Genomic DNA, 26264 nt, shown 5'->3' on the forward strand with positions numbered 1-26264 from the left:
AACATTAAACAGGACATAAAAATGGCTTGAATGTTTATGTGGATACCTGTGTGTATAAACACATCTCCATCTCAGCAGCGATTGTACTGTTTTATCATTTACAGATGATTGTATACATGATTTCACCCACATAGCCACCTCGTAAGGCAGGTAAGAAGGGTCTTTGCCACTCTTGGTGTATACATGGAGTCTGTGGGTTTTCCTGGGGGTGTCTTAAGTTACTATGTACAAAGTGAGTCGCCCAGAAATCACTGCCATTGCAGAAGTCTGGTAGCAAATCCCAGCCTACATTATAAATGCCAATACTCCTCTGATACTGACTTTCAGCAGTGCCAACTTCTGGACTTTGAAATATACCTCCAGCTTGGAATATAGGGAATATGAAGTTAATCCTATTTTTGGAAATTTACACTAGACCAAGTCTTTCCTTCTTTTACTCCCTCTGATTTCTCCTGAAGCTAGAACTTATTTTGCCAAGAAAATGATTATTCTTTTTTTTTTAATGTTTGTTTATATTTGAGAGAGAGTGAGCAAGCAGGGGAGGGGCAGAGAGAGAGGGAGACACAGAATCCGAAGCAGGCTCCACGCTGTCAGCACAGAGCCTGATGTAGAGCTCTCACAAATGGTGAGATCATGACCTAAGCCAAAGCCAGATGCTTAACAGACTAAGCCACCCAGGAGCCCCAAGAAAACAATTGTTCTTTAGAAAAATTCTGCTGCTGCATTTACTTCTCTATTCCAGGATAGTTTAATCACATGTTTGATGCAAATTTGTCATCAGCTAGGGACTATTGCCTTAAGAATTATAAAAATCTGGCCCTGATGATTTTTTAATTGGTCTAAAAATTTGGAATACATGAAAACTAAGAAAAAAGATTGGCTCAGTTGCGTAAATGATACTTAAACAATTGCTTCATCTCCATAAATAGGAAGCAACAGCTATTATCACAAATTTTCATCACCACTTTGAGCTTCTAACCCTAATTCAGTTGAATTAGGTTTCAATACCTGCTGATTGTTCATTATAGGAGAAGAAGTGAGTAATTTTATTGGGGAGCTGGCAGGGAGGGAAAAAAAGAGTATGAAAGATAAATATATGTAGTATACAGTTTAGAGAAAAAATTTTGATCCAGACAAAATTTGAGCAATCTGGTCAAGTTACTTAACCTTCCTGTAATGCAATTATCTAGATAAAGATAAGGTACTGATACCTAATAATACCTCAGACTTTTTCATAAGAGTTAAAGAAAATCAGTCTTACAAGTTTGACTTTGAGCCTGACATAGTTATGTTTATTGGGATTTAGTGAAGAGTAGTATTTTAATATGAAATAGTAAAGACACATAATTAAAGTTGAAAAAGTGGAATTCTATAGGATTCAATGAAAAACAATTTTGTTATTTTCCCCTCACCCTATCTTTAGTTATTTTATTTTATTTATTTATTTGGGGGGTGGGGAGGGGCAGAGAGAGAGGGGAGAGAATCCCAAGCAGGCTCTGTGCTGTCAGCAAGGAGCCTGAGGTGGGGCTGGATCCCACAATCCATGAGATCATGACCTGAGCTGATATCAAGAGTCAGGCGCTCAACCGACTGAGCCACCCAAGTGCCCCATACCTCATTCTACCTTTAAAGTCGGTATTTGGACTTCTTTCACTATACTCTTTGAGAAGATCTTGGCCCTACTTCAAAATATTCCAGTTAATCTTGGGAAATTTTTTAAGCCTTCTGGTCACATCTAGTTATAAAATACTCTCCTACCAGCACTAAAAAATGTTTCAATCCTGTGTAATAGTCAAAGGTCCAATCTTCATTTATGGTTCAACTCCTGTAGTTTGGGTCAGCTTCTGCTAAATGTATGCATGGGGCAAACTACCTTGAGATGACCCTCCTCACCTACTCAAACGTTTCTAGCCATGGTTCTGAGCCTGACTTTTGTCCAGAGATAATCAGGTTAAAATTAGGTCATTAGGGAAGGCCCTAATGCACTAGGATAGTTGTCCTTATAAAAAGGAGGGGCACTGAGGGTAGGTGGGGTGGTGGGGGAGAAGAGAAAATGGGTGATGGGCACTGAGGAGGGTACTTGTTGGGATGAGCAAGAAAGGAGGGGCATTTAGACCTAGAGACAGATACACACGCAGGGAGAATGCCTTGTGAAGAAGACAGCGAGATGAAATAATGCTCCCATAAGCCAAGGAACGCCAAAATACTAGCAAAGCACCAGAAGCTAGGACACATGCCCACAACAGACTCTCCCTCATAGCCCTCAAAAGGAACCAACTCTGCCAACACCTTGATCTCAGACTCCAGCCCCCAAAATATTCAAACAATTAAGTTTCTATTGTTTAAAGCTATTCGGTTTGTGATATTTTGTTACAGCAGCCATAGCAAACTATACATGTATTTTCCTAGTATATACACACTAATTTGTATATATATACTTAAGTATACTCACACATACATGTACCTGATATACAGAAATATTCAACCCTTTTGAATATTTCTTTTTGTGAATAGCCTAAGAATGTTTTATTTTACCTCAATTTTTTGCTCCAAGTGTGGTCTCATTCAATACTTTTAAATAGTTATAAAAGAAGAGAGTCAAATTCTGGAGTCAATTTGTCATTTTTAGATGGTTTATCACTTCATGTCAAAGTTTTTAATTTTATTTTTAAATATTTTTAAGAGTTTATTTATTTTGAGAGGAGAGAGGGGCAAAGAGAGAGGGAGAGAGAGAATCCCAAGCAAGCTCTGTGCTGTCAGCCTAGAGCCCAACACAGGGCTTGATCTCATGAACTAGGAGATCATGACCCGAGCCAAAATCAGGAGTTAGACACTTAACTGAGCCACCCAAGCACCCATAATTTTTTTCAAGATAAAATTTATAATTTAAAATGGGAGTGGCAGGTATTAAAATTTGATGACATAGAAAGTGCTCTTCCATTTTAACAATTCAATATCACCAAACACTTGGACGATGAGGTTTAAGACAATTCTTAAAATTCATGGGTTAGAAATTAAGATTTACTCTGGAGAGTTAACTGGTCCATGATAAAAGAAACAGAATTGATATTTAAAGATACAAAAATAATGGAATTACTAATTTCAAATAGCAACTGAGTTGAAATCATTTTTTCCCTTTCATTCAAGCATTTCCTGCTAATGTGGGGAATATCTTCTAAAAATAAGTGTGGCAAAGAGCCAGACGAGGTATAATAGGGTTTTGGATAGTCCAGATGTACCTCTCTTCTTACCAAACCCTTATCAGGTTAGGCATTCTGGAAGGTGACTTACTGGGAGGCAATTTAATTTATCTTCTCTGAAGTAACATCAGTCATTTATTTTTCCTAACTTGGCACACGTTATTTTCCCAAGAAAGACAAAGAATTAACTTCTTACTCATTTAGACATCCACTCTAATTGTTTTGAACTTTCTTGGCCATTTTTCTAGTCTTAAAATAAAACAGTAACATTTTTCCCCCAAAGGAGAATTAATTCAGACCACAAAAGGGATGCACTCCAGTTCAAGGGAATGTGTGAATTAATTAGTGTTAAAAGAAAAATCCTTTTTCTTATTCACATACCTTTTGTCTTGGTTCTTCCAAACAATGGCTGCTTTGTGCAGCATGTAAAAGAAATGGGGTACATTTTTCAGGCATGTTTGGCACAGAGAACGATAGACAGCATTACACCTCTCAGAGGAATTTCTATATGTTTGATTTAATAACTTTCTCCACACATCAATCAATTTGAATTCTCACCCAATCAAAACTTAAATTACAATTAAAAACCTATTCTGACAAATCAATAGTGGAACTTAACAGAAGTCTTTCAGGCTCTGCTGACAATATCAGCCCAGGCTCATTAAAACAATCAAGTCCTAGAGTTCCATTTTGGGGGTTTTAAGATTAAAGAGTAGGCATAAAGAAAGCAACGAATTTAAGCAGGAAAATTTGGGGTGCTTCAGCAAATTGAAAAAGGCTTCAGCAAATTGTCAATATAACATCTAATTTCCAAATAATGTCTCAAATAAACAGGGCTCCCCTGAGGCTTTTGTTTTCTGGAAGCTGCTAACAAAGTTTAAATGTTGTAAAGCTTTGTCATTTTCATGCTAAGTCATTTCAGAGCACCTGAAAACCAATTTTTGAGTATGGCACATGAATGGGAATTAATCTTACAGTACCTTGAAAGCTCCAAGTAAGCTCTAAACCAAGGAGAGTTAGTGGCTCCTTCCTCATGGACAAACAACATAGTATCACATCGGGAGAGCACAGCGTTTCCTGGGTGACCCATGCTATTTATAAGGCTCAACCCAGGATTATACCAATTCCAGGTGAGTCAGTGGATGAATCGATCATTACTTAGATCAACCACCCTAATTTCAGCAACTCCTGCACGGAGCTGTGATAATCTACCGAAAATAATGTTTCCCTAACAAAGTTAAGAAACGCTGGCTTTTTATAGCCAATTATTTATATCTGGCCCTTAGAAGACAAAGAAGTAGAATGGTCGTTCCCAACATTTGCAGCTAATTATTAGAATCACCTTTAAAACTCCCACTGCTCAGATCCCACCCCCTACCAAGGAAATCGGAATGCTAGAGAATGGGAGCCAGGCGTTGGGAATTACTAAAGATCTTCAGGTGATTTGCTGCAATGAGCAGCAAATTTGGGGATCCAATGAAGTAGAATTTTAAAGGAAATTAATGGCAGAAATACAGACAAGGGCTCAGGAAGAAAAAGACTACCCTACCTAGAAACCATAGGTCCAAATAGAAGGATATGTTTCCTTTTGAAATGGAGAATGAAAATGCATTAACATGATGTACACATGTGTCCCCACAGCCCAGTGAGAATGAAATAAATGCCAATTTGTAATTCTATGAGAATGACCATAAATGCAAACTGCTTCAGCACACATTTCATAGTGTGTCAAAATGCTATAAGAAATATAAAAGGTACTGACTGATAAATCAATAAATGAATGACCTAGAATACATGACCTTGCACACTTTATTACTTCAAAAAGTGGCAGCGGCCTTTAAGATCAGCTCATATTCTTTGCCCCTGCTGTGTTCTCCCTGTAATGAAAGCTCCTTAAAAGGACCTTGAAAACTCCTTCAAGCACAACTGCAATCAATAGATTGATTTCCAAATATAACCAGGGGGTGATAGTGACGCTAGTTTTCAGAGAATATTGGGGGAGGAAACAGGAAGAGGACTTGTGCCCAGAGAATATGCTTGTCTTCTTTGGGAACTATCTTGAGGTCTATCTCTCCTCTCTACAAGGAAAGGCAGGAAGCATTGTGTACACTAAGACCAGGTAAAAGATTAGCCAGCTTATTTGAGGGTACCAAAGAAAAATAATTTTTTTCTTTAAAATATTTACTTTATCCTTAGGAGAGCGCAAGTGGGGTTGGGGCAAAGGGAGGGGGACAGAGGATCCAAAGCGTGCTCTGCACTGACAGGCTGACAATAGCAAGCCCGATGTGGGGCTCGATTTCACGAACCTGGAGATTATGACCTGAGCCGAAGTCAGATGTCCAACTGACTGAGCCACACAGGCGCCGGGGAAAAATAAATTTGACAAATAATGTCATGGAGAAGAAGCAGAGCTGAAACCAAAACCACATGTAAAAACCTCAGACTGTAGGTGACCAACCTAGTTTTGCAAATTGGTTTATAAAGCCTTCAGAGTTGGTGATCTACCTAACAGAGGTTGGCCTGTGGTAAGATAAACCAGCTCCGACTATGCCCCCCTGTTAGTGTGTTAGCGTACCCTGCAACATTTGCTTTCCTTCTCAGTCTCTGGTCATAGAGACAACACCAATGTCCCTGTGGCATGTCCAGAGTCCCCCACTTCTGTTGCTTCTTGGACCACGTGAACAACACTCACTCAGGAAAATATCTGCTCCTAGGATCCTTTTGGATCTCAAGGGGCCTGATGAAGTTTCCTCAGGACTTTCTGCCTCCACCCAATGAAATACCCTGTGGCAGAGCTTTCTCCCCCTCAGGCCTGTTCCCTGCTACTCTTCGAATCCATTCTCTCAGTCCGTCAACTATTTCTGTTGATAGCTACCATCTCTATTTGCTCCTCTAGCTGGTCTCACATGTCATAGGTGGAAACACTGCTTGGAGTGAGTTCTGCCCCTACTTGCTCACCCGACAACAAGTCCTTGTGGCGATAGTGATGCTGGAGAAGTGCATCTGTATCACTGATGACTGGGTCTGTAGGAGTACTCCCAAATTCTCAAGCACGTTTGAGTTCACAGGTTTTACATACCCCAGACCTTTTCCTTTTAGGGTCCTTTTCTTAACTCTATCCTGGATTTCCACCCACTACTGAGGAGAAGCTTTCCCCCTAGGTAATACCATAGTGCTACCACCACACAGTACAAGTTAGTTTGTACATTCAGTTCTTGCTTTGCCACTTTTATATGATGGAGAATGATTTGGCGTCCTGGTCAAACATGGCAAGCTCCTGTACAATCTTTTGTTGATGACAATCATAATGCTAGTTTATTTTTTTCCATGTTACAGTTTGCATCATATACTTCTATGACCCAAAGTTTGGCAAAATATCAACTATTCACTTTTTTGGCATCTTATATTCACCAACTGGTATTAAATTGACTTAATTTTCCATATCCTTCTATTTCTTAATCTGTTGTTTTTTCAGGGGAGTCTGTTTTTCTTCAGATGGTGAGTCTACTGCTTTCTAAAATTTGATGATTTGACCATATTGGCATATTTTATGTCAAATTTACCTTTTATTTCTTTTTATTCCACAACTTAATTATTGAGCATCTTATATTTTCCAGGGAAGGTGCCCGTCTAGAGACAAAAGTTTAGAAATGACCACATACAAATGATGATTCTTCCCACAGGGCTAGAAGGTGTCACCTAAGAAAATACTGTTGAAAGAGCAGAATAGAATTTAAAGTTTGAACCCCAAGACATTGTAATGATTCGAGATCAGAAAAATGAACAGACTCTACCAAAGGAAATTGAGATAGAAAGATAACCAAGAGATAATAGTATCCTGGAAGCCAAACGGAAGAAAAATTTCCAAGGAAGCTGGAGCAATCAACTGTGTAAAATGCGCTGATAAATTGAGTAAAAGGAGGGCTGAGAATTTGCCAGTAGATTTCACAATATAATGTCACTGGTGACCCTAGTAAGCGCAGTGATGGACATATAGAAGCTGTGCAGTCATGTCTTTCCCATTCCCAACTGCTCAATTCCAATCTGTGATATACCTGATATTGAATGAAAAATACAATGCTGGCTCTAAGAAATGGCCTGTTTATTAAGTCTGAATAAGTGGCCCCCTAGTCAGTGAAATAGACACTTGTAACACAGGTTGTTATTGGAATGGGTTCATCTCCAAATAAGCAAAGACCATATCTTTATGCTTTGCTATCCTTCTTTTTCCCAACTCCTGGCAGTATGTAAGACCCCAATGTGCAAAGGCCATAGCACCAAAGAAGACAGGTGCTGTTTTTGTCTTCATCCACACCATAAAGCTGGACACCAAAAAAAAAAAAAAAAAAAAGTGCTTAAAATGATTATGACAGACCATCTGCCCTTGATAACAATGGGGAAGTGATTTAAAGAGATTACTTCAGAATATGAGAAATAATGTACTTCCCTATCAGTATGATTGGGAATTATTCCTTTGAATTGGTCACATCTGATGCTCTAGATCCACGTTGTACAAGGAGACATAATCTGTGTCAGAACTCCAGCTCTCTGCTTTTGCCACTAAATTACTGAGTGACATTGAGCAGGTCATGGAATCGTCCTCTGACTTCATTTCCTTATCTATTAATGGAACTGTAATGATACTTGCCCTTCCTTCTTCATAGAATAAGTGTGATGATGCAAAGCTAAAATTAATGTGAAAGAGTCTGTAAAAGCATGCATTGCTATACAAAAGCAAAGTGGTATAATAAGATTACGATTAGATCCAAAGCCATTACACTAGAGACAAAAGAATATTTAAAAATCAAAATCCATAAATTCTTTCCTGTATACCTACAAATACTTCAAGTTATGGCAACGCAAAATGAAGAACACTCTCTAATATCAAATTTGTATTTCTATATGGGCTAAATACACTTGTTCTATTTTGTTTTTGATAAGCTTCAAATGCTAAGACTATATAATGAGTTCAGTACTGTAATATGAGGAAAATTCAAGAGAAACTCAAGATAAAAATAAAAATTTAAGGTACTAGATAAGACCTATGATAGGGATGGAAATTTTTGGTTAAATAAAAACTTATATTTGGGTGTTGAAGAGATATTTGTACTCTTGTTTCAACTACTATAACACTGAATATTGGATTTTTAATTTATGGATGAGTTCTGTGTTTATATGCCTTTTTATTTTATTACACAAAGCCTTGAGGTGCTCGCATGAGAAGGTACCCCATAAATTATGCTGTGCAACTTCATACAGCATAGCCATTAATCACGAGCGTTAAACTTTTCTTTTCTTTTCTTCTGGCATTGAACAAAGAAATCTTGGACACATAAAGGAAACAGGTCAGGATAAGCTGCCATGACTATTTATTTCACTTTAAAGAGTTGCCTCAGAATAGGGAGAATGTGTTCAATTTATTGTTTCCGACTTCACTAATCGTCTTAGGTATGGGCAAGAGTTTTCTAAAACATCCCCCCCACACTCAAATATTAGTTGTTGCATGAGATTTTCAGCATCTAACCTAGGATAATCTTCAAGAATGTTTCTAAATAAAGTTTTTAGTCACCCTTCTGCTCTTATAATATTTGCGGACACAGAAAATCAAAACCCTTATAAAATTGTTGAAATTTCTTATTACAATTATTATTCTTATAAAATTACAGACACAGAATGTTAATGTCTCATGGACCAGATTTTTAACTGAATACACAAGGGCATCTAAGTCTCTTAAGATCATAAAACATCATTTATGCTTTACCCATATATGAAATAGCACTGTCCTTTCACTAGTAAGGAAAAAGATTAAATTTCTGATACCTAGAGTGTTTCAAACAGTTTAGTTGGCATGTTACCTTTTTGATAATCCCTGGAGAAGGTATCACATGTTGTAAATCCTCATTTAAGGATATATGTAGCAGAGGGGTGTGTGGGTGGCTCAGTAGGTAAAGTGTCCAGCTCTTGATCTCAGCACAGGTCATGATCTCCCAAACTGTGAGATCATGCCCTGCATCAGGCTCCATGCTCAGTGTGGAACCTGATTGGGATTCTCTCTCTCCTTCTCTCTCTACTCCTCCCCACTCATTCTCACACACTCTCAATCTCTCAAAATAAATAAACTTTTAAAAAAAGAATATATATAGTATAAAATATCATTTGTGAGGATGTGGCTAAAAGGGAACCCATGTGGACTGTCAGTGGGAATGTAAAATGGCATACTGTTGTGCAAAACAGTATTGTGGTTCCCCACAAAATTAAAAATAGGACTACCATCTGATCCAGCAATTCCACTACTAGGTATAATTCCAAAACAACTGAGAGAAATTTTCCAAAGAGGTATCTATATATCCATGTTCATAACAGTGTTATTTAAAATACCCAGGGCGCCTGAGTGGCATGGTCAGTTAAGCATCCGGCTGGACTCAGGTCACGATCTCACGGTTTAGGAGTTCAAACCCCACATCGGGTCACACTGTCAGTGTTGAGCCTGCTTGGGATTCTCTCTCCCTCTGTCTCTGCCCACCCCCCCACTCATACTCTCATGCTCTCTCTCTCTCTCAAAAATAAATATATAAACTTTAAAAATAATAAAATAAAATAACCAGGAGGTGGAAGCAACCCAAATGCCCATCAATGAATGAACGGATAAATGAAATGTGGTATATACATACCATGGAATATTATCTAGCTTTAAAAAGGAAGTAAACCCTGGGCACTTAGGTGGCTCAGTTCGTTGAACATCCAACTTCAGCTCAGGTCATGATCTCATGGCTCGTGAGTTTGAGCCTCACATCAGGCTCGCTGCTGTCAGCGAAGAGCCCACTTCAGATCTTCTGTCCCCATCTCTCTCTGCCCCTTCTCTACTTATGTTCTCTCTCTCTCTCTCAAAAATAAATAAATCTTTAAAAAAAAAAAAAAAGGAAGTAAACCCTGTCACATGCTATAACAAGAATGAATCTTGAGGACACTGTGCTAAATGAAATTAGCCAGTCACAAAAGAGAAAAATACTGTATGATTCTGCTCACATGGGGTATCTAAAGTAGTCCAATTCCCAGAAACAGAAAATATATTGGTGATTGCCAGGGGCTTAGGGAATGGGGAAATGAGACTTGCTTTCTAATGGGCATAGGGTTTCCATTTTGTAAGATAAAAAATTTCTGGAGATCCATTACACTGTAATGTGAATATACTTAACACTAGTGTATACTTAAAAACGGCTAAGATGATAAATCTTATATTGTGTTTTTTAGCACAATAAAAAAAAACATGTAGCAGCTATCATAACAGCATCTGTATGTTTTGATATGCATTACTATTTCATCTCCAAACATTATCTTAAATGAATCTCTTAAATTCATAGTAAGAATCTGAAAATAAGCAATAGATATAAACAAATGGTAAAATTACCCAAGATAAGGATAGGCCTGATAAGAAAGGAATAGAAGCTGTAGAAGGGTGGGGGGAATATTTGGGTGATGGATAATAGCAAATGTATTGTAACAGTCAATGCCTTAAGCTTTACAAGAATGGAACTATATTTTAATGACAGTGCTAGAGACAGCAACCATGTGGTTTTTATATACAATTTTAATTATTTGGTTGTGAAACCAAAAAAAAAATGATTTTAGTGGGTTGTGATATTATAGTTTAGATAACTTCTTAATGAAACATTGTGCAATTTCTTGGTAGTTGTTTATTTAATTTGCATGTATATACAGAGAGATATGTAAAACAATAATTTCTTGATCATTTGTTATATTATACATATATAAAATGATAAACATGTTAGAAAACAAATTTTAATTACTGTGTGATGTTTCTTTGGTTCCTTTATTGCTTGCTGTATTGTTTAATAAATAAAACATTACCAAGAAGAAGAAAATTCTTTTGCCCTAAGGAGCCTGGCTTGATTATTAACACATCAACAACTGCAGAGTATCCATAGAGAATGAGGGAACTGTGACATAAAAGTCCTTTTTTTGAGGGATATTTCAAGGAAAGGAACAAAGGGGGAGAAAGTTAACTTTTTTATGAGAGAAAGTGCTGAAGCAAGAACTTTATATCTTTTGTATAAGATATTTTACCATTAAAAGATAATTAACAGATGATGTAAAGAGGCAATAACATATAAAATATATAGAAGTTTGAAGGCCTAAAAGTTGTTCAGAGAAGGAGACAAATGGCAAGAACCAAAGGAAAGGAAATCTAGTATGTTTTGTAGAATGCTAAATTTAGAAAATATAACGGAAATACCAGAGTAGAATATTGTAAGAAAGAACAAAAAAGGAAGAGTGAGAGAGAGAAAGAAAAGAGCAAGCCAAAAACATGCAGACAGGTCTTTTCAATTACAAAACCACTGTAAGGTTTGCTCCAAATAAAAATGAAGGGTAACTTCATGTTTACAGGGGCACCTGGGTGGCTCAATCAGTTAAGCATCCGACTCTTAGTTTCTGCTCAGGTCATGATCTCACAGTTCATGCTGATAGCGTGGAGCCTGCTTGGGAATCTCTCTCCACCCTTACCCCCATCTAAATAAATAAATAAACATTTTTTAAATGAAGGGTATTTTGTATAACAAATAAAGCAATCATATATAAAACAAAAGACATCAGAGGGTGTGTGAAGATGGAAATGTCAGTGTGCGGTCCCTAATTAAGTCCCCCCCTTATCCAGTACGTGGCAACTCTGATTGGATAAGATGTCTTGTTCTTGAGTGATGCCACTCTTTCTGGCTGGTCCCCCACCAGCAACCCCCAGGTAATACACCCATCTAAAGCTTCCTTCAGTAAGTGATCATGGTGTTTTTGGTGGCTCCCTCATCCAGCCTGGATTCCACTCTACCCTTGCACAGAGAAGTTCCTGGACATGTGGCTTACTTGTAGATAATGCTGCTACTCTGTTCCTTGATGCTAATCTTATTTCAAGTCTCAAACATTAGTGAGCTTGCAAAATAAATACATATAGATAATATGCTCCATTCAAACAGTCGAGGGACAGGAAGTGGATGCAGAGGATCCCTTCTGAATGATTGTCTGGCTCTTCCAGTCCCATCATCAGGAGGTGCACTTAATCCTTCCTCAGTAGGTTTGCTTGAGAAAGCCCCCTTCCCTCTCCTCACCCAAGAGAGAAAATAAAAGCCACCTTCAACCTAGGGGTAAGGGGCGGGGGGTCCAGAGCAACCACAACGTGTTCCACTCTGATTGGATACAAATGAAACTCCATTGTTCTTTTTTCTCAATTAGTGTTTCTCAACTGCTAGGAGTTGACAGAAATTGCATGACTCTCAGTCTCATTTTTCACTCTTCTCATGATGTTTTCACTCCAAGTGTCAATGTAGAAAATTAAAATAATTTGCTTACAACAGCTATGGGTTGGAAACACTATTCTCAATCATTTGATTGTTATTATAACTACTTTCACAATTTCTTTGATGCAACAAAACATTAATCAGGATCAGAAACATGGCATGTCTCCTCAGTCTATATCCTAACTCAAACACCCTGAGTGTCTATACCTTAATCTATGCTAGTCATGCCTCATTCTATATTGCTGTATTCTGACCTTACCACATGATACTGCACTAGCAGGCTTCTATATTATCCCATATTTGACCTACAAGTCCTTGGAACTTCTCTTTACAATATCTGGCAAATTCTAATAACCATACTTCAGTATAATGGTTAAGGGAACAGACTTTGAAGATGAAGTAACTTTGTTTGGAATCCCAGTTCTGTCACCTCCTAGCTTTGTAATTTGCCTAGCTTTGTCTTCCTAAATTTTTAAATGAGACCCCGTTTTCTTCTGTGTAAAATAGAGGATATAGTGCCCACCTCAAATACTTCTTCTCTATACCAAATGATATTATATATGTAAAATATTCAATAAACAATAGATGTCATTGTTTCATGTATTAAAAAACAAAAACAGGGACATCTGGATGGCTTAGTTGGTTGAGCATCTGATTCCAGATCTGGGCTCAGGTCATGATCCCAGGGTCATGGGATTAAGCCCCACATCAATCTCTGTGCTGAGTATGGAGCCCGCTTAAGAATCTCTCTCTCTCTCTCTCTCTCTCTCTCTCTCTCTCTCTCTTGCATGCTCTCTCTCTCTCTCTATCCCTCTGCCCCTCTGCCCCACTCCCCTGCTCATGCTGTCTCTAAAATAAAGTAAAATATTTTTTAATGCAAAAACAGCTATTGTTCATAATGTTACCATTGAATCAAAGCAAGATCTTGAACTGCCTTTTAAGGTATTTAAAAAATCATGAAATTACTTTCAAATTAGCAGTAAATGTACTTTAAATACTTTCTTTTGGGGGTGCCTGGGTGGATCAACCAGTTAAGCATCCAACCTTGGTTCAGGTCATGATCTCCCACTCTGTGAGTTCGAGCCCCGCATTGGGCTCTGTGCTGACAGCTCAGAGCCTGGAGCCTCTTCAGATTCTGTGTCTCCCTCTCTCTCTGCACCTCCCTGCTCACACTTTGTCTCTCTCTCTCTCAAAAATAAATACACATTAAAAAAATACTTTCTTTCTTGCATTTTTCTTTATTTAGCAATCCTGATAAATCATATTAAGTAATTTTCAGTAAACCAAAATATTTGAAAAATTGAAGTAAATGTTTATACAACCACACAAGCAAATAGTTTATTAAACATCTTCCTCTGCTTATTCATGATAATGATTATTATAATTTTTACTCCTAAAAGCTCAACTCCCCTAATCATATTTTTCGAATGTAACATTTATAGATTTATATTCCCAGATATTAACAATAAAGAAACAGTCTTATCAATTTATGGGATACAGGTGAAGATAGGAAAAATTGGATAGAGAGTGAAATTACTACTGCATATACTAAATGTAGTGTGCTTTTTTCTAACCAGAGGAGGTTTTTATTAATGTTTTTTACTAAAACAACAACAAAAACAAAAACAAAACAAAACAAAATTTAAAAACCCTTGTGACAAAAACCAGGTGATTTGTTTTTAATTGCAGGTAACTAAAAGTTTGCTAATAGATGTTAGTAAGATTGATATGGGATAAATTGTATCCCCCAAAACTCATATGTTGAAGTCCTAACCTCAGTACCTCAGAATGTAACTGTATTTGGAGATACAAGATTGTATTTGGAATGCCTTTAAAGTAGTAAAGTTCAAGTAAGGTCATTAGGGCAGGCACTAATCCAACATGACTGGTTGGATTATAAGAAGAGGCAATCAGGAGGTAGATATTCACAGAGAAAAGACCTTGTGAAGAAACCGGGACAAGGCAACCATCTACAAGCCAAAGAGAGAAGTCTCAGAAGAAACCAAGACTTTTGATACCTTGATCTCTGACTTCTAGCTTCCAGAACTATGAGAAAATAAATTTCTGTTGTTTAAGCCACCCAGTCTGTAGTACTATGTTATGGGGGCCCTAATAAAATAATACAAGATACAACCTTAAAGAAAATAAAATTAAATCAAACCTGTAGACTTTTATGATATATTAACTTATATCAAAGGTCAAGATACAGGTACAAAGAAGTAGGACTCACAAATTTATGGAGTGCAGCTAACTCCAGGCATGTGTGAAATAGAAAGACTTACATGATTAACCCATGTGGAGGAGGTCAAGTAAAAACAAACTATTAAAGTTAAAAACTAGTGTGATAGAGATCTTTATAAGGTACTATCCTATAATGAAAGGTTAAAAATATATATAGTTCTAGAGAACAATAAGTCATAGCTGCAAAGTCTCATGTAAATTGTAAACAGTGTTTTAGGTATCGTTAAAGTACACTAACAAAAAAAATCAACCAAAATTAACTGGGATAAAATGGTTGCTTCTGGACAGAGGACAAAATTATTCATTCTAATTAGTATGGAATTATATATATTCTAAATATATTAATTTCAACCTCAAATATTTACTGAACTCATCCTCATTTACAGTAAATTTTCCCAATTAAATTTTCTCAACCCTCTCCGACGTCACAGTTAGTGTTTCAAGGAGCATCTATGATAATGTCTACGTTGCTATTGGCATCCTACTCAGCTAGTCAGAATTCACCAGCAGCATGAATGACTATGTACATATGCCATGCTAACTGTTCTGTAGGTTTCAGCTCTGCTCTTTTCCTTATAGATGTGCAAAAGCTAAATGAAAAAAGAAATGCTTATTTTGAAAGATTTTAATTTTACCCTTATATACAGTATGTATATGGAAAATATTTTTAAATTTTCTATTTTACCAATACTGGGCAACCTCACAGTGTCTTTTCCCTTATTTGTCACACATGTACATACATTCACCCACACACAAATACATACTCAGAAGTTTAGAATTAGCACGCTCATTTTGTTCTCACATAAATAATGTAGCCTTTTTTCAGCAAGGGCACAAAATTAATTCTGAGACCAAAGAAATAGATGGGAGATGTCTTAAAAATATCCAGGTGTCCTGATATTTAGATGATATGTAAGTCTTACCTGCCATGCCTACCATGAATATTGATTGGGCATCCTCCAATTTAACTCCTGCTAACACTCACTGCCTGGAGTTAGTGCAGACCTCACAACTAATTCTTTTCCCAGAAATTGTCATTGGCAGGAAAGAACGGCTTTACCCCGGATGTAAAATTGTAACACGATAAGGACTGTATATTTGGGCCTTGTCCCTGGTTCCCAGAACAGAGCTCCTAAAACCCTTGTAATTTCCTGAGTGATGGGAGTGCTAGGAGTATCTTTTGTTCTAATAATTGGTCTTCGACCCCTATTCCTGACACAGAGTTCCTAAATTCCTTGACATTTTCCTGATAAGACTGTCTTTTGTTTTAATAAGGTGACTCTTGGGGAGATTCCTGGAAAACTTTAGGACAGAGGCTGGTCACTAGAAAGACCCAGCCATGATTAGAAGCTTGAAACTGTCAGCCTAAGAGAATTTCTATCTAAAATGGAACCAGAAGATACAAAATGTAAAATCTCATGCATGTACCCTCAGAAAAACAAAACTTAAGGACTGAGATTGATTTCCCATAAATGCCTGATTTACAGAAAACTGATAATATTGGGATTTTCTTAAGTGATAGGGAGTTGGTCAGGAATTGTCTCATATCAACCTTGGGAAGATTTACATACGGTGTCCAAAGGCATGAACAAGGAACGACCCAGACTGGGTTGGTTTCATGAAAGAAGTTGAATGGAGTTTTGTATGACTGGACTGTTTTTTTCTGCTTGAGGAATTTTCAAAGCTGATCTGTTTTGTTTGTTTGTTTGTTGTTTGTTTTTTAATGTTTGTTTATTTTTGAGAGGCAGAGTATGAGTGGGGGAAAGGCAGAGAGAGAGGGAGACACAGAATCTGAAGCAGGCTCCAGGCTATGAGCTGTCAGCATAGAGCCTTTCATGGGACTCAGACCCATGAAAGGTGAGATCGTGACTTGAGCCAAAGTTGGACACTTAATCAACTGAGCCACGCAGGTGCCCTGGTCTGCTTTTTATTTTAACAGATTCTAACTGAATTCTCTGTTTTTTACATTCTCTGCCCATGAATACAGCTACCCCAAACCTACAATGGATTTGTCTATAGCTTGCTATAGTTTGCATGTCTCAAATTACAATTCATCACCTATTCCAGAATGAACTCATTTTTTTTCACAGTCTTGTGCTTGATTCAGTTTACTTCTATATTTAGGTGGGTCAGACTCCACTGCCCATTCTCTAGGGAAGGGAGAGAATCTGGTTTCAATCACCAATGGCCAATTATCTAGTCAATGATGCTTCCATAATGGAACCTCCATAAAAAAATACTAACCAAAGGGGTCTAGAGAGCTTCCAGGTTGGTGAACACATGGAGGTGTCGGTAGAATTCAGACCCTGAGAAGGCCTGGAAGCTCGGTGACCCTTGCCCAACCCTTACTCTATGCATCTTGTCCACGTGGCTGCTCTTGAGTTGTATCCTTTATGGGTAACAGTAAAGAAAACACTTTCCTAAGTTCTGTGAGCCATTCTAACCAATTACCCAACAGAAGAAGATGGTCATGGGAACTTCCAGTTTGTAGCTGGTCTGTCAAAAGCCAGAGTCACAACTGGCACCTAAAGTGGGGAGCAGTCTTGCAGGACTGAGCCCTTAACCTGTGGGTTCTGTACTAACTCTAGACAGTTAGTGTCAACATGAGTTAAATTGGAGGATACCCAATCAGTGCCCACTGAGAATTAAAAAATCACCTGGTGTGGGAAAAGCCCATTTGGTGTCAGAAGTGGTGAGAATAGCAGGCAAATAAAATAGTGTTTTCCTTTATAAGGTCATATCTCTTCCTGAGAGAGGCTAGTCCAGTACTCAGTGGCTAGTTGATATGGGGGTAAAAGACCTAGCTCTTTTTTTTCAACATGTGATAACAGGGTGCTCCAGAGCTCCCCACTGAATTGGTTGAAATGTTTGTGGTGTACACATAGCAGTTGAATTTCTCCCATTGCCCCACCTTTCTTTCCCTACTCCTTCTTACTGTGTCCAATTAATTTCTTGCATACAAATCCCCTTCTCAGAGTCTGTTTTCTGGGGAACCCAACCTAGGGCACTTATAATCCTAATTATGTAAAAATAAGCATTTAAGTACTTTTTTTTTTAATTTGACTATGTATAAGCTAATGTATTAACAAAGCAATTACATGTAATATGGCCCTTCATATGTTAATGTAAGGTCTGACAATCAGGTGGGATTTCAGGGGATCTTTTTTCCTTCTACCTACTTCTACTGATTTTTTCAATTTTGCAAAGATCATAGTTCATTCTTACATTCAGAAAATACATACTTGCTATCAAAAGTTGTACAAGTAATCAATGGCATAAACTAAAATCATATTGTTATTATAAATTGAGAGGAAAATGAAAATAGGAAAATAATACCTTACATTTCATCGCAGGGACTCATAAGATTCTGTGTAAAGATTATTAATCACAAAATGGTAAATGAGCACATTATAAAGTTATTGAGATAACCTCTAGAAGAAGCAAAAACTAAAATTATTAAAAATTATTATTTCTGTAATGTAAAACTCAAGGTATGAAGGTTGAGTAGTGATACTTCCTTTTGGTTTTCATTTATGATTTTTGGTACTATTTAAATGTATTTAATTATATGTGTTATTACTCCAGTAACATTTTCTTAAGTCCTTTGAAAAAAACAGCACACATGAAAATGGGCCACAAATAAAATTTTAAAGATTACAATAGCGATACTAGAGATATAATAGAATTTGGGGTCATTTATATCTTTACTGTCAAACTACCCTAGTATTATTTTCTGTAATTTATATAAATACATAAAATTTTGAATCGGCCTTTGCCACCTCCTAGGTGTGGAATCTTGGAGAAGTTATTTAACCTCTGTACACCATATTTTCCTTATTTAGAATATGGCTATAATAATAATAATACTTCACGTGAGAGGGTGAATTAAATGAGATAATGGATATGCATCACTTAGTAGTCTCTGCCCATAGGAGTGTTTGGTAAATGCTAACTTAAACTAAGGCCTGATTTTTTTCAACTTCTTCACCAATTTCATTTATCCATGTAGATTTATCAGTAGGTACCATATGTCCTAGTTAATACCTATCAGCCCAAAGTAATTATTTTTTTAAAAAAATTAATGTTTATTTATTTTTGAGACAGAGAGAGACAGAGCATGAATGGGGGAGGGTCAGAGAGAGAGGGAGACACAGAATCCAAAGCAGGCTCCAGGCTCCAAGCTGTCAGCACAGAGCCCAACGCGGGGCTTAAACTCATGGACTGTGAGATCATGACCTGAGCTGAAGTCGGAAGCTCAATCGACGGAAACACCCAGGTGCCCCAGCCCAAAGTAATTATTAAATAGTACCACTTTCACTTTCCAAAGTGTCCCAATTAAGTTGATGAATTATATGGTTATTCTACTCATCAATAATAACACTAACATAAAAAGAGAAAGAAATCAGATGTTCTTTTCAAATTCTTAAGATACTTCTTTCCACATACTACTTAGCTAATATATGGTGAATCGTGAGTGAAGACTGTCCATTATGTGGAATAGACATTTCACACACAAGACACAATTACTGAAGGGCATCTTTGAGCAATCAAAAATGTCAACACTCCTATTAAAATTTTATAATGATACAAATAAAGTATTTCAAATTTGAGTTCACTGTCAACAATTCTAGAAAAGGTTAAATTTGGCAGTCATGATTATTTTTCCCATCAAAACACTAGGTAGAAAAATAATCACTAGGCTGATGCAGGATTGAATCCTGTTATTTCTGTCCTCTTCATCCTTCCTACACAGCTCACTGTGTTTCTTTGAAGTACATTTCAAGTTACCTGAATACAAAAATATACAATTAACTTTTTTATTATGATGAAGCCATATGTGCACACTAGGACATTATGAGTTGACTCTCTTCTTGTTTTAAAAAGACCATATCTTTTGAAAGATTTTATTATCAATGTCTTATTTTTTAAAATCAGGCGCATTATCTACTAGAATTACATTGATTGAACAGAGAAAATTAGAGTTTTACCTGTGCATTTTTACATGACCTAACTGTAATGTCTAATCACCTCAGACAAAGATATTATGTTCCAACAAAGTTGTACTTAGCAGAGCCTCTGCAAGGCTAGTCTTAGTAATTAGGACTCAATCTTCCAGCCATTATGCTCCCAACTACCAGCGACCCAGAAAACTCCTGCTGACATTGGAAGAACATAATGAATGCATAATAGGTCATTCCCAATCTATCCTCTTTTCAGATTCTGTGTATCTCTTCTTCACACAGACTCTCTTCTACCTAAATGAAAACACCAGATGCTGAAATATATGCCACAGGCATAGAGAGAATAAAATTGTAAGTAGACAATGACTCCAAATGGTCAATACTACTTAATGGCTCTACTTTTTAGTGTGAGCAGCATTAAAGGAGCTGTGCTCCATTCCAACCTCCCTAGTCATCTTTAAATTTTTTTTGATCTCTAAAAGAAATCTATTATAGGCAAACCAATCCTCTCACTGCCCCCTCACACCGGTCTCCTGCCCCTACACATTTACATGCAATGTTTCCTCCAACAGGAATGCATTCATTCACAACTTCTGTACATCAACTTTGTCCATTCTCCTCTTCCAATCATACCTGATGTCTTTCCTAATCCATATCATAATTGGTGTCTCTTGCCAAGCATTTCCCCAGCCATATCACAGGCTGAGCTCTTCCATCTCTATTGCTGGCACTATTGCCTACCCCCTGATACTGTCTGTTTACCTAGATTTTAGTCTGTGTGCTTAAAAAGGCACAACTGTAGCAGAGACTGGCTAGCTGTTCGTCACACTCATTTCCTTTTCTTCCTAGGCTTACAACTCTACTCCATTTTCCAGGCTTCCTTACAGTCAGATTTGGCCATATGATTGAGTTGTAGCCAATTATATCTGAATGGAAGTGATGTGTACCATTTTGGCCTAACCCATAAAAAACCTCCCACGTACAATTCTTTATGTTCTCTTTCTACGTTTCCCAACTTGGGTTGGACAATCATATAAATCTTGAAAGGCAAGGGTGAAGATAATGGAACCACAATGTGGATTCACCTTGTAGAAAAAGGTGTTCCCTAACTAGAATGCCTGCTTTGGACTGTTACATGAGTGTAATATTTGTGTTGTGTTAATCGACTGGTATTTTGTAATTCTTGGGTCAACAGTTGGCAATCCCCAAATTACTACAGAAATTGGAATCAGATGTAGCATTAGTGGTCAGGTAGTCAATAGCAAAAGAATTGATACTGGAGGCTGAAAAGACAGAGACCTTTGTTACACAAGAACAAAAGCGTTAGTGGAATGACCACTTGAGATACTCTAGGGAGTGCAAATAATATGCCTATTGAGGCTGTATCTACAAGGAAATGATTGCAAAAAGTTAAGAGTGTATATTACATATTTTTTCTGCTTTTTTGCAAGGTGTCACGGTCTGCATGTTTGTGTCCTCCCCCCCTTTAAATTGGTATGTTGAAGCCTTATTCCCCAGTGTGCTGGTATTAGGAGGTGGATCTAACTCTTTTCTTAGCATATCTCTTGTATCTTTTTATTTTTATAACTTGTGTCTTAGTCTGTTTGAGCTGCTATAACAAAACAAGAGAAAACATATATTGAGTGGAATAAATAGCAGACATTTATTTCTCGTAACTTTGGATTCTGGGAAGTTCAAGATCAAAGTGTCAGCATGGTTGAGTTTAGTGGGAGCTCTCTTCCTGACTGGCAGATGGCCACCTTCTTGCTGTGTCCTCACATGGCAGAAAAAGTAGCCAGTGGTCAAGTCTAAATGAGATCATGAAAGTGGAGCTCTCATGATGGGATTAATATCCTTGTAAGAAGAGCAAGAGACAAGAGCTCTGTTTTTCTGCCATGTGCTTGGTTTCAGTACTACTTAAATAAGGACAGAGATCTATGCCTAGTCTCATCATTTGTTAATTCAGAGAAAAGAAATTATATTCACAGGTAGAGGAAAGTTTGGTTTAAGTATTGTTTAATATAGAGACAAGAAATTATGTTGATTTTAGTTATTCAATTCCCACTTTTGGTCTTCCTCTAACCTATTCTATAGGATGGATCATTTATCATCTATGGTCATGATCAATCCAAATGTGCATTGCTATTTGATAAGACACAGTGATATATTAGGTTTCCTTGTTACATGATAATCTACTGAATCCTTTGACATGAAGATAGCTGTATAACATCATTTAGGACTCTGAAGATAACACACTTGAGCACTGTGACACAGATATAAATACTAAGAAAAGGATTGTGATCAGAGTTTATAATCTACTTCTAAGCCAAGAGTAAAGACTGCCTAAATTAAAGCAAGAGAATAAATCCAATTCCCAATGTGAAGAGACTATAGTATACAATTTAGTTGTTTCCCAGATATTTTAGAAATAATAAAGACTCTAGAAGACTCTTTAGGGTTAAAGAGAATAATATAACAAGTAGGGCTGCTCTATTTTGAATCACCATGAATCTGGTCTCATGAATTTCTTAGGCAAGGAAATCTACAGCCTTAATGGTATTATCATACTCTCCCACCAATATGTGAACTATCACATTTAAGATATACTCGCACTTTACAGGCACATTATAAAGCAAGAAATTAGGAGACTTGAGGACAGAGAAAGAAGCCCAAAATTCCCTCTTAATAGCTAAATTTTGGGGTCTCAAATCAAGACCTAGTTTTTGAACTAATTTACCTAAAGATTTCTTTTTGTTTTTTTCTTTCATTTGTTTGAGAGAGGAAAAATGGTGCATCAAAATGGAGTCAGTACAATATCAGACACTATCCTAATATAGGCATCAGCTACTAAGATAACATCCTGATCCAGTGTAGCAGGTAGAAGCCAATGAATAAACTTTTCATGTACCAGTCTAATACCACTTGTTGGGAGTCAGTCACTCAATGTTTTTTTGTTTGTTTGTTTGTTTGGGTTTTTGGGTTTTTCAGAGACAAAATACCCTTGGGAGTTGTCTAATTATTTTGTAAATATTTAGTGCCACTCGGTAAGAGGGAATGGAAGTCAAATGGTGAGATTTAAATTAGCCAGATCATTGGTTAGAGCAATAGTAAAACAGCCTAAGATCAAGTTTAAGAAGTAAGACTTCTTACAGCTCTGTTAAAATTAGGTGGTGACTTAGTTTGGCCACCATAACAAAATACCATAGACTGGGTAGCTTAACCAACAGAGTTTTCTCACAGTTCTGGAGGCTGGAAGTCTGAGAGCAACATGCCATTATGGTTGAGTTCCAGAGAGCTCTCTTCCTGGTTTGCAGATGGCTGCATTTTTGTTATGTCCTCACATGACAGAGAGACAGAAACAGAAAGAGAAAAGACAAAGCTCTCTTGCGTCCCTTCTCTCATTATTTGGGTCCCACCCTCATGACTTCAGCCAATCCTAATTATCTCCCAAAGACCCCTATCTCCAAATACCATCACACTAGGGAATTGGGGCTTCCACACATGAATTTTGGGTGGATAAAATTTAGTCCATAACAGGTAGCCTTCGCTTGTAGACTATATTTTTTCTAGTCATATTCCAAGCTGTATTTCTGTAAAAAGTTTGTTGCAAAGGTTAACTAATGTGAAAAATTCCTAGATGTTGCTTTAATAAAGACAGAAACTTCCTACCCTAGGCATGATATCTAAAAGCTTTGGACTTTCGGCTGTCTGGCCTTTTGCATTGTTGCATTCGAAGAAGTTGCTTAGTAGTTGAGTCCAACCAACCAAAACAACTGGCTCGTTAATTAGGAGAAATTGGTACTAACTGGGTCAGGTTGATTTATAGTTTAGCTAAATGACAGGAAAATTGTAGCAAGGCACTGGACATATATAAAGGATATGCTAGTGATGCAAAGAGCAGTATTGATAGGAGCTCAGTGAACATCATAGTTAAAGGATAAAGAGTGATAGCAAATTCAGAAACTTAGAATAGCATAAAATTTATAAAATGGAGGGAGAAAATAAAGAACAAGTGAATGCAGACTAAATCATGATAATATGTGGCTCTACTCAGTTGGATCTTAGCCTGTGGGTTATGCAGAAACTGTCTACTTCACACAATTGTTAACCTGATCCAAATATCTAGAAGCTGTCTTTTCTCAAAGATTATCTGCTTCTGGAGGACACCTAAAAATCAGTCTCTTAAGGCCTTTGTCCAGGAGTCTTCCAATGAGCTGCATATGGTTTATATCTCTTAAACTGGCAGATATAAATCAAGGATCAATCCCTCAAAGTTTTACTGTGGCACTAATGGTTAATAATGGCTAATAATGTCTATTCCATATGAATTCAAGGGCTGTCCATCTGTGAAATATCTTCTAGAAAAGCAAATTTCCACATGGAAATTAGCTACTTCCTCTGGGTTCAATTATTCAAAGATTCTTTAGGAGGATCTAAAGAAAGGCTGCCTATACCTGATGATGATAAGACTGTACTACATAAACCCCATGAGATTTTGGCTGTGTCTGCTTACAATAGGACAGAGTCTAGGATTAAAGGTAATATTCCCAAATTTATGAATCAGTCTGTTCCTAACCCATAACAAAAAAAGGCAATGAATGTGAAAAAAGAGTCAATTTCATAATCATTAAGGTCAGTGGAAACACTTGAAACAACAGAAGTTCAAAGGACTTGGACATCTTTGAAATTTTTCATTTTAAAATTCCATTTGTGCTTTTCCCCTTTCACAAAGACTGAGCATTTTAGAGACTATGAAGTTTCTCAATAAGTAACAAGTCCTTGAAAATCTCTTGAACAAGAGCTCCAGCAAAATGGATGCTTCATCACTGGAGAGGTAACAAGAACAAAAATAAAGCAGTTATTTGACTACCATTGCACCTTAGTTCTCTAGCTGAAAAACCTCCAATCAATTCTGAGAATAAACAAGAGATGGCCAAGATATAATTAAAATTTATTCTAGGTGTTTGGTAAATAAAATACATTTTGAGATCTTCAAAGTTTTGGAGCACAGCAAGGTAAGGGGCTTGATGAGAAAGGTGTGAAATGTGGCTGATTTAGTTGTTTCATAATATTATCTCTCATGAGCAAGAATGTCCTGGAGCAAGCAGCTAAATTATTTTTCACTTGGTCTCAATACTGTTCAACATAACAACAGGAAAGTAGGCTTGGTCTCAGTAATGTATACTACAGGGACAAGAAATTATGTTGGTTTCCATTTCCAAGAGCAAAGGACTAAAAGAAAACAAACAAGAGAACTATGTAAGAACTTTGGGAATTGTTCCTGACATTAGAACCTGCCAACAACAGATAGATCATAAGCCTACTATGTCTGTAAGATAAATACATTTCCAACGAAACTTTGGACTGGGGTTTAAAAATCTTTTGATTTCTTCAAGCCTTAAAACACCCCTCAGGCACAGTAAAATTGTACCAGCACATAATGATTGTGAAAATTGTATGTCCCAGGGAGGATATACTCCCCAATTCCTACTTCTGTTGTGGCTATGGAGAATAATGGACAAGGAAGACTCCTTCATTTGAAGGAACTAAGAGCTATAGAAAATGCTAGACAAGGGAGCTCCTTCTAGAAAACAGAATCAAAATCTAATAAACTTCCTCCACAGGCAAGATAGAGGGTTTTCTCTATGTCCCTAAAAACCATTAATGTTGTAAAACAAAGACAACTGTGTCTTTCTCGATATTCCATATTGGTAATGGGAGTTTTTAGCCTGTTACTTTGTCTTTGTTTTACCATTGTACATAGAGCATGTGGGAACCATGGGTATGAGGTGGGGAGAGTAAACAATTTGTCCTAGTTTTTCTTTTTAGTTCATAGACCACCAGAAAACATGGATTGACATCTAGATCTGAAAATGAGGATACTGCCTAACAAGAGATCCTGACTTGGAGCTAGGTGCTACCTTAGTTTGACTCGTTTGGGAGGTGTAAGGGCACAGTTTCCTGACCCTGTGTTAAAGTATTTTGATACCAAAGCAAAATTAACTTAGCTACTTGCTCTGGGACATAGTTGTTCCTGAAAGAGAAGATTGTGAGACAACCATCAATTGATATAGATATATAGAGATATATGTGTAGGTATACATGTAGACATGAATGATATATGACCAGAAGAACAGAGTGGCAGAGACTAACCAGCAGCTCACCAGACCATTCTTTCTCCTCCCCAAGCTCACAGCAGACCACATTTCCTATCCTTACCTGAGGTTAGGTGTGGCATCTCACTGAGTACTAACCAACAGAGCCTGAGCAGAAATGATATGTGCCTCCACTTTTCTATCTTCCTACATATGATCTTCCATGTTCTCTTCCCTTATGTGGATTGAGGTAGACAACCACAGTCACAATGGAAATCATCTAGCAAAAATGGTAGAATCACAATCCCAGAAGGACCACCTGAAGGAAAGCCATCGGCTGACCAGAAATATAAATTGGATAGTTTTGTCAACTAGAAATAAACATTCTGTTGAGCCACTGAAAATTTGGAAAAAGATTGTTACAATAGCTAGCACCATTCTGATTAATAGATTAGTTAA

Source organism: Panthera onca, chromosome C2, assembly GCF_046562875.1.
Source record: "Panthera onca isolate mPanOnc1 chromosome C2, mPanOnc1 haplotype 2, whole genome shotgun sequence".
Taxonomy (NCBI): domain Eukaryota; kingdom Metazoa; phylum Chordata; class Mammalia; order Carnivora; family Felidae; genus Panthera; species Panthera onca.